The following is a 16,001-nucleotide window of genomic DNA, read 5'->3' on the forward strand; positions in this document are numbered from 1 at the left end:
AATGAATCCGTTTATATATATTTGTATATATTAATTTATAATTGTTTCATGGTTCTGAATGTTTTGGTGTTTTATTATAATGATCTATCATCATATTTAGGATGCCTTACTGAACTTTTAGTACATTGAGAAATGAGACATTGATTAATACATTATTGGTGAAATTAATGCGAAGCATTTACTTGTCTTATATATATTTATTTCAAAGTATTAGTTTACCTAAATTATTAAAATATATATTTCTTATGTATATTTCTACCTTATTTATAGTCATTTAAAGTGTTGCTGATAAATGTGCATGTGTGGGCATTTGATAATTTGTTGATGTCAGTTATTTTTGTTTTTGAAAATCAAAACCTACTAATCCAAACACTAGAGAACCTTTTGAATCCATAAAATTAATATAATTGGCAGAGAAGAATTTATGAGGGCATTTGATTGCAACAAATGCTATTCATCTACAAATGATAATGCCATGGAGTGTAGTTACTTCTTAATGTATCAACCATCTCTTTTAATAAATGAATTTTAGGCTTTATTTTGGAGAGCGCAAATACAAATATTAAAAAGGTTCATGTAAATGACAGTATTTGTATTTGCATTTAAGGTTCAAAGTATCGATACGTATTGATCCGCATCAATTGATACATATCGTTTTGGGACCCTTCTGATACGTTTCCATAGTGGATGTATCGGGGGTCTGTCCGGTTCAAAGAGTGGAGGAGCCCTAAACTGGCCCCCTTGAATCGGTTGCGGAAAAAAATAAAAAAAAAAAACAAGTACAAAATGCTGTATTGATTCGCCCGATATGCCTCTACCAACATATCAAGTATCGATATTTTAAACCTTGTTTGCATTCTTTCCCAAATGGAACTTTATTTTTCTGAATGAAAAAAAAAAAGAAAGATGGAATCGAAATGCAAGCAAAGGCTTAGGGCCCATTTGGTGTGTCTTTTTGGGAAGATCTTTTGGTACTTTTGACAGTCAAAAGGCGCATTGAGCTTTTGTATGAAGATCTGAGCAGCCCGAAATACGTTTGGCAGGCATACGTCTTTTCGTGCAAGAATAAAACACGAAAGATGCGAAAAGTTTCATTTGAAGCTTTCCTAAATCAGCCCAAAATGGGCTTTTCGCGTCTTTTCGGCATTCTGTCTTTTGACGGCTAGATCTTTTGTGCGCCAAACAAAAATAGACTCAAAATCAATCTACCCGACTTGTAAACAACCGAAAGACCGTATGAAAAGACACGCCAAATAAACCCTTATTTTAACTAAGTCTTTTAAATTAATTTTCAAGTCAAATAAAAATTAATACTCGAATGTCTTAATCTAATTTTATTTTTCTAATTGTTAAAATACCTAACCCTGTGTATTGATAACGAGTGAGTCAATTTATGGAGTCAAAAATCAATACAAGGAAAAAGAGAATGGTGGGTACCAACCATAATTTTATGCAAAATGAAGGGCAAACTTTGACATATGTGGCAAAAAGTTGGAAACTTTCTTTCTGAGATAACGGTGGATGAATCTTCCCTCTAACCCTACATATTAATCATTTATTAATTAATTCATAATTTCAAGCCATGCTATCTAACACCTTCAAATCTTTCTCTTCTCATTTCGTTGACACACATATAGGAAAGAAGAGAATGCATGGGTGGTGTGGTTTAATTTTGAGGGAGGGATTAGCCGGAGAAAACATCATATACACCTGATCATGGTTTTTGTACCGCCGTTGACCTGGATGGTTGGACCGTTCGGTCCAGGAATTATTTAGGCAGTCAGTTTTATTTTACTTCAAATTTAGTTTTTGGCTAAAAATTATTGAATTGGTCAACGATCTATTGACCCGGGCAGTTAAATTATCGACCTGTTCAATGGATCGATGGTTTAACCACCTGAATCAATGGATTGTTAATTTTTTCGACGGTTTTTAATTAAAAAACGAATTTTAAATTAAACGAAACCGATTGCCTAAATGATTCCCGGGCTAAACAGTCTGACCGTCCAAATCAACGAAGATTCAAAAACGTTGATAAAAACCCTCCAAACCAGCATTTTATCTCTTAAGCGTTGAGGAATGAGGTGTGGCTGGAATAAATTAATTGAAGTCGGTGAATTCTACAATATTTCATTTTCTCTTTGTGTCTTCTTCTTCAGTCAAGATATCTCTGTTTCGAAGTTTGAGTGCAAGGAAAATTCTTCTAAAATACCTATGAACAAGTAACTATATAGAATTCTATTGATGGACATCTTACCAACCTTATTGGGTTTTATTTCAGCTGATGAACCTGATTAATAATTACACGTCCTTCAGTGGAATGCTTTGCTTTTCTTCCACAGCTTTTTGGCGTCTTGATTAATTACTATTTCTTTTGATGAACTCGAAAGCAAAACAAGAAATTATTCAAGATTGATTTCATTCTGCTTTTCTTATTCTTTTTAGTTTGTTTTTTTCTTTTGATTATTTACTTGAGCTAGCACGCTTTTGTGAGAAAGAACTTTGCTTTATCTAAAGAACTTAATATTTTTGGGTGATTGGAGGTTTTTCATAACAGTGCAAATGATTTGAGCAGTATAAATTCTGACTTATTTTTGTTTTAAATTTTAGCTTATTTTATTTGATTGCAGTGTAAATAAAGTAAATTAAGAAATGAAGCAGAATAAAATAAAACCCAAAAAAAATTATTTATTTAAATATTTTAAGAACTAAAAAACAAAATAATAAACCTTTCGGTTCAACAACTTCAGTCATTATCAAACGGTCCTTAACAGATTTGTACTATTTCATTTAGGTATAACTACAAATTTGTTGAAACTTGAAAGTTTTTTTTTTTTTTTTCTGGGTTTTGTTGGTTTTTGACGTCCTTGTTGAGTGGACAATATTCCAAAATGAGATCCAATATGAGGAAAAAGGTATATTTTTATGGACGTAGCTAGGCAGCAAATCACTATATAACAGCTGTTTCCTATCAAATAAATAGGGGCAACTAGAAAAGGGGTCACCCTTTATTGAGAAAATAAATGTATAATTAACTAAATTAACGGTGTTTCCCCCCTTTGGAAATGGAGATAATTAACTTTAAAAGCATGGGCAATTTCCATAAAAAAAAATGAAAAATTCTCAAATGGCTCATTCACTCTTTTTATAGTAGCATAGATATAGGGGATGTTTGGAACTGTGGCAGTTTTTCAAAAAAATGGTGCCACATCGATCTATATAGGTGTTTCAATAAACGCTCATATATATTTCATTGTTCGGTTCAGGCGTTTATTGAAAAATCGGGCATGTCTTATAAATCGGGACCCCACCGATGCATGAAATGTCAAATTTGGTATTTCATGCATCGGTGAATCGTTTCCCCCAATGGTTGATTGATTGGCGATTACGTGTATCCTATGTGGTGCTTATCTGTTAGCATATACACAAAAAACGTTGATGAAAATCACCTTACCAAACAGCTTAGTGTTGCTCACTGTCTACGTGGCAAAAAAACTCCCAAACAAAATTAAAGTGTTTTTTTTTATTGTGAAAAATGGGTATTGAAAGCATGGGCGTTTTTTTCTTGAAAATCGGTCTCAATAAACGCCCACGCTTCCAAACACCATCATAGATTAATGCATTAGTTAGATTTATTTGAGTTTCCCAATCATGCCTAGATACATATCTTAAACAATTCCAATATATTTGCTTTTCTGGTATTTAACGCAACACATTAATAACTTACAAAGGTAAATGGTAATAGCGGGACTCGAATCCATATATCCGCAATTCTGATGTTTTGTCCACATCAAATTTCTCATATTGCTTTCCAATCCTTATAAAAATTTGTGATTTTTTTGGATTTTTAAAAAGTAAAAAACATAAATGTGAAAATATTTAAATTCACCTATAACTAATTCAGTTAAAAACTAAGGGGTGTTCCTTTTTTGGATTTTGAGAGGAGGGGAAGTTGGTCAATGGGATTTTGGTTTCCATTGACCAAGAATACCATGTTTTTTTTTTTCAGATTAATGTGGGGACCAAAGAAAGTTTATTATCCTAGGTGGGTAAATAACTTTTTCACCTAAGAAGAAAAATTCCAACACTTAAATGAAACAAAAATGCTCTATTTAATAATAATTTTTTATGACTAAAATAGTCATTTTCTTTTTCACATGGGAAATAAAAGAACATGGATAAATACACCTATCTGGATAAGTGTTTCCTAAGAAAAACTTATCTAGATAACTATACTTACCTGAATAAATAACTTACCGAAAAGCAAACAAAGCCTAAATGTAATATGGCAGTTTTTAACACCAACCCGTACGGGTCTCTTCTAGTAGTAATTTGAAAGGAAAACGTTAAGCCACTTAAAATGCATTTTTCTTATTATATTATTGTGTTTTTCTTTTTTCCTTTTTGGCCTTCTGCTCGGTCTCTTAGATGAGACAAATTAATTTGGGTCCCCCTATTTTGGATGCCTATTATATGCTTTTATCTATGTTCAAAATTTTGTATTCTAGGCTGTCCAAAAGAGATTCCAGTTCATAAGTCAAACAAATTTTTTTTTTTTCTGAAAAAGAAAGTTGTATATTCCATACATTAATCGACTATATGTGTGTTTTGAGTATAGGGAGTAGTCATATTCCAAGTCTAAGTCAAAGTTTAATTTAAAAAAATAAAAAAAAAGAAAAGAAAAAGGAAGAAAAAAATAATACAAAGTCGCACAGATCAATTTGCTGTCCACTTGTAGCTTCTGACCCTTTTCATCAATAGCCTACAACTATTATATGAAAGACAAAAAATTAAAAAAATACTAAGGCAGAATGTAAATTTTGATTTAATTTTGTTTTAGGTTTTATCAGGTGTTATTGTATTTCATTTACTGCAATCAAACAAAAGAAGTTAAGATTTAAAATAAAAATTAAAGAAGAATTTACACTGAAATCATTTGTACTATCATAATTTTGCATCAGTATAAATTTGTTTGTCCTGCAATGACCAAATGCAGCCTAAACAATACAAATTTCTAAAGGTAAAAACAGTGATTTAAAACCAGGATCCTGTGTGATCTACTCAAAAGAATTAAAGAAAGAATCCTAGGACTCCATCAGTTAGCCAGATCGCTATTGTTCACCGGTTCAACCACCTGGGTTAATGACGATTTGATCAATTTTAGATCTTATAAAATAATGGGAAAATCTATGATGCAGGAAAGACTTGGTATGGGAAGAGTTTTGACCACTTAAAACCTACCCATGAATTTGATTAATAACACATGATTGGTTACCATGTTCATGATACCAGTTGATTGGTCAAAACTGAAATAGATCTGGAATCGGTTGATTAGTTATAGGGGTCTGGAATCAGAACTGGAATAGGTTATTCCAGTTCCAACTGTTTGGTTGGATGGAATTGGAACCCCATTCCAATTTCTGGTGGAATGGCATTCCCCCATTTAAGGGAATGGCCATTCCCTCCTTCACTTGCAAATAAAATCCTATTCCAGCTAATTTCTATTCTTACTCCAATACATGTTTGAACCAAACAAACTATGAGAATAAAATCAATGGGTCATTCTGATTCTGATTCCAACAGATTTTGATTCCGATTCTGATTTTGATTATGAACCAAACAGACCCATGTTAAATGTATCAATGACCCTAAAAGGCGATACATATCATTTATATGATAAGGGTTTGATCACTATGATACCAGGAAGATATACCACTGGAAAAACTTACAACCAATCAACCAGTAGTAACCTATTAAGATTATATTCATCAAAATTTGTGGGATGCTTTGATTAGTCAAAACTCTTTCAATACTGTGCATTTTTGAAATAATAGATTTTTAATATGATACACATCAATATATATTGATACTTTAAACCTTGGTTTTTAATTGAGAAGACCAAACTGTTTAATACAGAAGCTCTCTCACAATCTCCAACCACATGAATCTTATGTTTTTGGCATATTTTTCTAGACATCATTGAGTCAAATGAGACTTTTCAAACTGGCATCTTAGAGTCCATTTGGTTCGCAGTTGGAATTGGAATCAAAATCCTTTAAAATTGGTTTCGGAATGACAATATTCTCATAGTCTATTTGGTTCATATAAGAATGGGAATAGGAATTGAAATCAACAGAAATAATATTTCATTCCTAAGGGAGGGGCAGGGAATGGCCATTCCCTCAAATGAGGGAATGTGATTCCAACAGGAGTGATTCAACCCAACCAAACAGCTGGAATCGGAATAGCCGATTCCAATTCCGATTTCAGACCCCTATTCCTACGAACCAAACGGGACCTTAATTCTTATAGACATGGCCCTACAATTTAGACAGCAAGAGAAAAGAGGTCCCACATGAATCATCTGCTATGCCGGTTTCTGTACAGCTGTGTAAAATGCCATTACTCTCACATGTGTGGGCCTTTTGTCATAAGGTCTGAATCTGCTGCACCTGTCCTGCACTTACATTGTCATAGGTGTCCTCATACACGTGTGCTTCCTAAACTTATGAGATCACACATAATGTAATGACACACATATCCCCGACTGAATGGGAGGGCATCACAATTCACAAGTGCAGCAGATCCCGACTCACCTGCCGTACAGATTGCCTGTACAGCCAGATTTAGACTCGGTCATCCTTTCCTATTGTCGGTAGTTTTCATTCAATAGCCAATTGTAGCACTCAACTTGTGGTCAACGGTTCGGGTTTGACATAAGTTGGATCAACCTGGACCCGATTCTATGCCTCTCAAACCCAACTCAACTTGTAGCCATGCCAACGGTTCAGTAATCAGTATCACTATGTCAGTAGGTTTGGTTTGTCTTGGCTTATTATTTTTCTTTTTGGAAATTTTTTAAACTATATTTTTGGCTTTTTATGATGGAAAACACCAATGTGGTAATGGCTGAAGTGGCTAAAGTGAAGGACTTATTGCTTTATGTTTTAATATATAAAATAATTAAATAATAAAAGTTAAAGAGAACGTAACCAATTCAACTTAAATTTGTCATTAAGAAGCTCATAACAAGCCATTCAATTCAGTCATTTCAGTTGTTATCAAATGGCACCTAACTGTGAATATGTTGGAACAAGATGGTGTAATAGTGGTTAATTTGTAAGCTTGTTCATGTTGATCCAATTTGTGATCCATTTCTTTCAAGTGTGATGCCTGAAACTCCTACTTGATGAGGTCATTTGCATGGTTCAATCTTGAGTAGTTACATGTCCCTAACACTTAAAAAGTAAATCAATAGACCTATTCATGGGTTGGGTAGCCCGATGGATTGGCCTGGCCCGGCCCACATGTCAGACTTAGACAAACATTTAAGCCTATAGGCTCAGGTTTCCCTAAACAAGCCAGGCTCAAACCCGATCCAGATGTGATAATAGTACTTATAAAATAAAAAATATAACATTATGTAATAATAATATTAGTAGCAAAAAATGTATTATATAATATTATATATTTTTATATATAATTAGTAATATATTATATATTATATTACTAATAATATATAAATAGCAAATTATAAAATATCTATCTAAATCAGGCTTTAGGATTGGGCTCAGCCTTGGGGCTTTGTATAAGGCCAAGCTCGAGCTTGAGCCTAGTAATTTTCTATTTATAAAGAGGCAAAACCTAGCTTGAACCTAGCCCAACTTGACCCATGAACAGGTCTACTCACCAATGACCCAAATTGGCTCAACCAATTAAGTCGACCAAAATTCATCCAAAAACGTTCAATGTGCCTAAATCCCAATAAGGGTGTCATTGAAAAGCTCAGCTCAAGCACAACAACCATCTCTTAACAGGATTACAACTCCTTGGAGATCATGACACCTCCTCTATAAATAGATAAGGCACCCCCGATGAAAGGTACTCACACTATAACCCTCCTTTTGCTCTCACCTCACTCTCTACTTTCTTTGTCAATCAACCTCCATGGCTAGATCTAACAACCCCTTGCTCACTTATTGACTTTAAGCATTGAAGAGTTCTCCCCCGGGCACACACCTCAAGAGCCTCTCTCTCTCTCTCTCTCTCTCTCACACACACACACACACACAATCTCTTGTAGATGCCTTCGGAAGCAACTCAGTTTGACCAACCTTCTTAGCTCGTCCAATTTCTCGTTACTTTTCATCTCTCTTATCTATTGCTCAAATTCATACTACAATATATTGGTGTCATCTATGGGAACTAGACATAAAAGCCTAAAATCATGCCTTCAAAGACTTGCATCAAGAATAGAAAATTGTAGAACTAGTCCCTCTCTTAATAGGTCTCAATGATTGCTATGAACCAACCACTACCGTGGAACCCACCACAATCGGCATAGGAAGTCTAGCCCATCATGCAAGAGAATTCTAGAACCTCTAGCATCAGGTTGATGACCTGCTCACATTATTGATTGATGATCATGGAGTGCCTCAACAACAAGGTTGGAATGTTGAACATCCAATTGACCAATTTGATCACATCAGCAACCAAGCAAAATGATTGCCAAGAACAATCCTCCTTTATTCGAAGCTAACCAAGTACGTCATGAACAACCAGAATAAGAAACAACCCCCATGACAGTAGAAGCAACAAGACAATGCTTAGGATCCACTAAATGGGCAACTAGCCAACATGAACCCCCCTAGTGACCTTCAGAGCCAAGGCTGAGGTAGTAATGAACGAGCATAGCTAGTTTCCAAAACCGGCTTGAAAATCAAACCTTAATGAGGAATTTAAGGAAATGCAAGATCGACTTTTAGCAATTGAGGGAGAAAGAAAGTCGCAACTCAACCTCAAGAAGTAGTTATCAAAGGATTATTCCTTCACCGTACACATATGACATGAACCCTTATTGGATAACTTCAAGATGTCAAGGATACAAACCTATGATGGTACTAGAGATCCCATTGACCACCTAGAAAACATCAGGGCCTTCATGTTCCTTCACGGCTACAATGAGCTGAACACTTGCAAAGCCTTCCAAGAAATATTCACATAAATAACTTGGCAATAGTACTCTAGACTATTGCCCAAGTCGATTGGTTCATGGCAAGTTTGCCAACCTATTCGTGAGCCACTTCAGCAACAAGAAGTACAGAAGGACATCAGGTTGTTGATAGTGGTTAGTAGAACCATGATGAGCCACTATGTGACTACATCAAAAGGTTCAACATTGGAACCCTAGAGGTGAGGGACCTTAATCCCTCCCTTGTAATGGTTGAACTTACTAATGGTATTCCAAACAAAGAGTTCAACTTTTCCTTGGTGACAAAGCTACCAAAAGACATACCTGAGAGAGAGCAAACCAAAGAGAGAGAGAATAAAGTGATGACTGCAGGGAGAAGGACAATGGCTGTAAAAGAAGCTCTTCCTGAGTTAGTGGCCTCAACTAAACTACAAAGGCCCCAAGTTATAGCCACCACACCCCCTAAACGCTTCATAGATGCAGACCCTACTCGAAGTGCACGATAAACCCTTTCTTAATTAGGTGGATCAACAAGTTCAAATTCAATCGGGGAGATCATGAAAAGTATTAGAAATTCCACCAAAATTATAGGCATGACATTGAGGACTACCAAGAACTGAAGAACAAGATCAAATGCCTCATCCAATGAGGACACCTTAGTAGTTACATCTCATATGAATGGTTTAAGGGATGATAGGACTAGAGCATGGGAACCCAAACCAAACAACCAACTGATAGTGGAAATCATAGCCATCATCTTGGAACCTCGTGATGTAGAGGCTTCAACTCGGAAAGTGTCTAACCTATCATAGCAGACCAACCTGTTCAAGACACTTCTTGTATCACAAAAATTATAAGTTAATAAAAAATTGGTTGTCATTCTGAGCCCAATTATCTTCCTTTTTAGCCAAGACAATGGTGCCCTAATCTCCCAAATACTTAACTGAAGTTAGGCTCAATAAGGAATGGTGGTTGAGCATCAAAGCCACCAAACTAACTCTACCAATTCATTGGTCATATTGACGAGCCAAGGTCTAGTCACTAGTATACACTCAGCTCAACCGAGAAGGGTTAGGTAGTTCAACCAAGAAATTGAACGACTAAACCCTTAGGGTGAAAGCCTTGGATAGGCCATTTGATGGAACGGTTGGTATCATCCCTACTAGTAACTTGGCTCCCCCACAAGACACTTGGCAGTTTAGTTGATGCATTGAATGGATAAACCTTGCATGTAAGCCTCGATCAAGATGTTATAATTACTGACTTGCCCTAACTCATATGTAGGCCTTGGTTAGGCCACCATGACAACTGACCTACCCCAACTCGCATAAAGGCCTTAAATAGGTTGCCTCAATTACTGATTTTCCCTTACAAATGAATTTTATAAAGGAAAGAAAATTTTCAAGATGCAACAACTAAAAACTAAAAAACAAGGTTTCATTACAAGTTGTCTAAAAAGACCTCGCAACCCGAGGTGTGCACCCATTTGTTCAAAAAAAAAACAAAGAAGAAAAAGTTTTAAGGCATGAAGGCCCAAAGTAGATACATTAGAAAGAAAATGAAAGAAAAACATCAGACCTCCTCGATACTAGAGGCAAGAACACCTAGGTATCCAACGGCTCCACCCTCTCATCCCTTGGCTACTCAGTCTGCCCTTCCCCTCTAAACTACGGTGATAGATTCCTTCAGTGCAGTCTCTAGATCAAGAAAGTTGAGGTCTTGGTTAGTGAATTGTTGAGCAACCTTGGCCTTGCACATGTCAAATGCATTCAAGAACATGGTGATCCGATACGATCTCTCTAGTGCTTAATAGATTCTTTGTAGTTGTCCATGGCTTAAGCCCAACCCTACCCCTTAAAGCCCTTGCAACAACAACCTCCTCTCTATCAACCTAACTACTCAAGCCTCGTCCTTAGCAGACCTAAGCTTCCAATTGGCCTTGTGTGGCTTGGCATTCAACCTTTTTTGACATTGTCACACACTCTCACACATATGACCGGCGTTCCTACACCAAGAATGTTTCCTCTCAGCGAGCCTCTCCTCTAATGACATGCTTATAATCTAAGATCTATACACTCTCCATTCGCCTCTTTTATCGAACTGCTATAATCGAGCTTGCAAGCTGAGCTCTCAAGGTACCAACGGCCCCCTCCGAAGCCGCCCTCTTTCATGCCCTCATCTCAACCAACAAACCTATAGTATCAGCCATATCTACATAGTAAAAAGAATCAAAGTCATTACAATTACACAAAGAGAATGAAATTAAGAAAAAAAAACATAAGTCTACACTAATCGGCTCAATACACACCTCTACCTAGGTTCATCTAATTGAGCCATGCCTCAATCAATATGACCTTGAACAAAAACTCCTTAACATTGACCTCAACACTGGCCAGCTTGTTAAAGTTCCTTTCCTCTTTACCGACCAATACGGACTCCTTCAGACTCATCACAAGTGTCAACCACCACGTTAACAAACACCATGCTCTCTGGTTGTACACATAAAAGAACTTTTCCTTCTAATTATGAATGGAGGAGGGAGTCCTAACGGATTTAGTACTCTTATTTTGAGACGAGAATTAGTACCACCCCTTTAACTAGATATGGTTCTTCACAATGAACAAGGCTTGGAAAATGCGTGCACTCTGTCCGACTTGATGGATCTAAACCATAACCACAATAAAAAACCTCACTAATTTTGACACCAATCAAGAAACGATTAACCAACAAAGCATCAAGATATGAACCACCTGATTGTCTACTAGGAACCTTAGCCTAACCACCAGGCTATTCTTGTACACACACAACCAGCCCATGGGAGCTTAACAAGCCTACTCCTCCTTGAACGATGCCCTTAACTCAAATTCTTTATGTATGTGATTTTAGAGTTGGATCCTCTCCATATCTCCCTACCTCAGTGCATTTATGATGAGCTAAGCAGCCTCAACCACATAAGCAACAACCCCTAAGGTCCCAATCTTAGGGTTGTGATCATCCTCGTCATTTACATCAACAACAACATTTACCTCGATGCCCTTAACCTTGACCTCAACCTCTACCTCCACCTTGGCCTCAAGTGGACTCTAGACCTTGGCTTCCTCGGCCTTGACTTTTAGAATAGATTTATCCCCAAATTAAGGACTAAGGGAATTCCCTGACCTCAACCACAATGGCCTCATCGACTGAGCCGAAGTGGGTGCTTGCCAACTCTAACGCTAGATAGAATGCTTAGACCTAGAACCAAAATAGCTAGAACCCGAACTAGATGATGGAAACATAGTGAAAGAAGGAAAGCAAAGGAGACTTACGGAACTGACTACCCAAACTAAGGAAGACATTGAGCACCAAGCTAAACTCTTAGGCGCCCTAGCTCTACTTTACTCTCCCTAGACTGTAGAAGCAAAAGATGAAGTTTGAGTCGCTTAAGACTCCTCCCTTATATAATATCTTCAATGGCTTAGATTTGCTCTCAATCAATGGCCCAAATCTCACCCCAATCTAACACCTACCATGAATCCCACAATTAAGGGGTCTCTTTGAAAAGATGCCTCAAAAGACGAAGTGATACATTAATGACAATCTTTATTCCAGTCACACAAACAAAAGTGATGTAAAGCCTAGAGAACGCATACGACCTACGCACCATAGACAAAAAGATCCTCATATCTCCTCGGCATGACTCAAACTTAACCCTTGCTCTGACTAGTAGGACTGCATTCTTTGACCAAACGAACCTCTTACTGTATGAGTAGCAAGACAATCACCTCAATCTCAAAAGTAGGGGGCAAGTGATAAACCCCATTCGTGTGGTCCAATCTTGAGCCTTCACGTGTCCCTTTACAAAATTCTCAAGGGGCTCACTAATGACTCGAACCGGGCCAATTAACCCAACCAATAGATTTGCCCAGACGCATCTAGTATGCCTAGATCCCATAAGGGTGTCATCGAGAAGCTCAGGTGGGGCCCAACACCCATCTCTTAATAGGATTACAACTCCTTTGTGCACCTCTTCTATACTTAGGTAAGGCACCCTCATTAAAAGGTATGTACACTATAGCCCACTTCTTGCTCTTACCATGTTATTTGCTTTCCTTGTCGATTGGCCTCTTTGGCTTGGTCTAGCAACCCCTAGCTCACTAATTGGCTTAAGTATCAAAGAGTTCTCCCATTGGGAAACCTTAGGACCTCTCTCTCTCTCTCTCTCTTCTCTCTTGCAGGTGCCTTTAGAAACAACTCGGTTTAACCAACCTCCTCGGCTCATCTAGTTTCTAACTACTTCTCACCTCACTTATCTATTGCTCAGATGTGAACTGTAACATTAGTGGTTTAGTTTAATTTAATTATGAGGAGTCTTGGGATTGGATAGGGTTTATTAACCCCATTTTCTCAAAAGAAAAAAATAAATTTATGTTATAACTATTGTTGATTAATTTTTTGTGAAAAACCATGTACATTCACTAAAATAATTCCATGAATTAACTTGAAAAATATTAAAAATCTATCCAAATTTTGAACTAAAGGAACATGTGAACAATCCAATAAGGTATCCTTAGGTTGTATTTGGTTTGATGGAAAATAAGAGAAATCAAAAGTTGAGGGTAAATTCTTAAAGAATTTCACATACCAAACATAGCCTTAGTAGAGACCCTTACTTTTGAGAAGAGTACTTATTAATTATTTGTACAAGAGCACTTGTTATTAATGACACCACAAAGGACATCACATACCTTATGATGTGTTTGGTTGATAGAAAAAAAAAAGAAAGTTAAGAGAAAGTTCTCAAGTAATTTTACAAATTTTGAAAAAAAAAAAAGATTTTCTAAAATTTTGAAAATTTGTACCAAAACTCTTGTTTTCTCTATTTCTTTTTACCTTGTTCCATACGGAAAAATCACAAAACCTTCTCTTTTACCGATTAATAGGAGCTTGTATACACCCCTTAAGAAATATACATGGAGTGTGATCGAGAGAGAATTCAAATTTTAACAATCATTAACGGTCTCTTCTCAATTTGAATGGTCTTATAGTTACAAAAAGGTTTACTATTTGTAGTTTCTTACTGGAGGCTTTGCTATATCAAGCATGGGAGCAAATTTACTTACAACCCAAGAAGCTCATTATACTGAGTAGGAGCAAATAATGTTTGACAATGTCCTCTTTTTCTAAATTTCCAACAACTATTAATGCTTATAAGTTGATCCCTTGCCCAACTTGGCTTGCATTCCTAAACTAATGCTTGAGCTTAGGTTGGGCTTAAACTTATAATATAGTAGTTTAGCATAGCTTTGGCTTGGCTTTATCTATTTTATATAATATTTTAACATTAGGGCCATTAAAGCCCATATTTAGAGGCCATGCTTTAAGGCTCATAATATGTATTAAAAAATAAAAATTACAATTAATATTTATATATATTTGATACAATATATCAATTGTACATCATATATATTATAGAATCTAAGTGAGCTGCGCTAAGCCCACCCAAATTGGTTTCAAGCTCAATTCATGACATGCTTAATTCTTTTGTTTCATGGAAAGTAGCCCATGATAGGGGTGAGCATTGTTCTGTTATAACCAAAAATCCAAATAAAAAAAATTCAGTTTTAGTTCTTTTATTCGATTTTTTTTTGTTTTTTTGTTTTTTGTTTTTAGGTCTGGAAATTCAATTAAACAGAAAAATCGAATTAACTGAATTATATATATATATATATATAGTGATGAGACTCATTTTTAACCAAAATAATTGAAAACCAAACAAAAACTTTTAGTTTTTATTTAAAATTTTTGTTTACTCGCTTTGGTTTATAACTGAATAAATCGTTTGTTCACCCCTATCCCTTGCCCCTTTGCTGTGTTTGATTTGAAGGAAAAAGTAGGGAAAGATAGGAAACTTTTCCCTCCCTTTCTATACCTTTTCCTTCAAACCAAACATAGCCCTTAGGTTTGATTCATTAAATCAAGTTGATCCCAAGTGTCTCTTATAACTAACCAAAGAGTTGGGCCCATGTTCAAAAAATGAGGGAAACTTTGGCTGTCCATTTTCGACAGCCTGTGCTTCCCACCTACCGCTGTTCTTGCAGCGCTATTACTGTTGCCTTTTGTTTTTTACAAATTATTGATACTAAAAAGAAAAATGTGAAAGAAATGCATGCATGATCTCACATGTTAATCTAATTTATAATTTTTTGAAAATAATAGTCAAACATAATAACAAGATCCAGGTAGAGATCTTTAATTTTCTTGTAATTGTATTTCTTCCTCTAACACTTGTGATAATCCATCCTTTTTCCCACTAATCCACAGCCAATTCATCTCTAATGTGTAAATGCTTTTTAATTATTGGAGCCTCCCAGCCTCGAATTTTTAAGGGGTGTTCTCCAACGTAAATTGTTTTTCTAATTATCAATAAATAGAACCAACTGGTTCGAAAACACGTTCATAGTTACGTTTTTTATTTTTTCATTTTCAAAACTAAAACTAAGAAGGTGTTTTTGAATTTCTGGTTTAAAGAACATATTTTCATATAATCTCTAGACTACGAAATGTTTTTATTTTTCTGATTTAAAAACCATTTTTTGTGATTTTAAAAATATCTATTGCTTTTTTTAAACAAAACCTACTTGTTCTTGTCTTTCAAAACAAAAATAGAGTTCAAAAACATATTTTTACTTTCTCATCGATAAAAACAAAAACTTTATGTTATGAAACACCCCCTAAATATGGATCTGCGGAGTTTATAACTTGCCACGTGTTAATCACTTGTCTTAGCATAAATAAAAAGAGATCGGCATCATCAGTTGTTCTTTGACCATCTAATTTGAGCATCATTTGTTTCTACTCTGATGAAAGAATCTTTTTTCCACGGTCCAATTAAATACAGTAAATTCACATGTTCAATGTATTCCGCGATGATGCTTATTGGCAACTATCTATCGTGTGGTATCCATCCAACAGTTGGGTCCTACCCATAAAACATGAAACACATTGCAAATTGTTGGGATTGTAGATCCCTATACCCTTCATGTGACAC

The sequence above is a fragment of the Nelumbo nucifera genome, chromosome 4 (genome assembly GCF_055504915.1).
Source record: "Nelumbo nucifera cultivar China Antique chromosome 4, China Antique-T2T, whole genome shotgun sequence".
Taxonomy (NCBI): domain Eukaryota; kingdom Viridiplantae; phylum Streptophyta; class Magnoliopsida; order Proteales; family Nelumbonaceae; genus Nelumbo; species Nelumbo nucifera.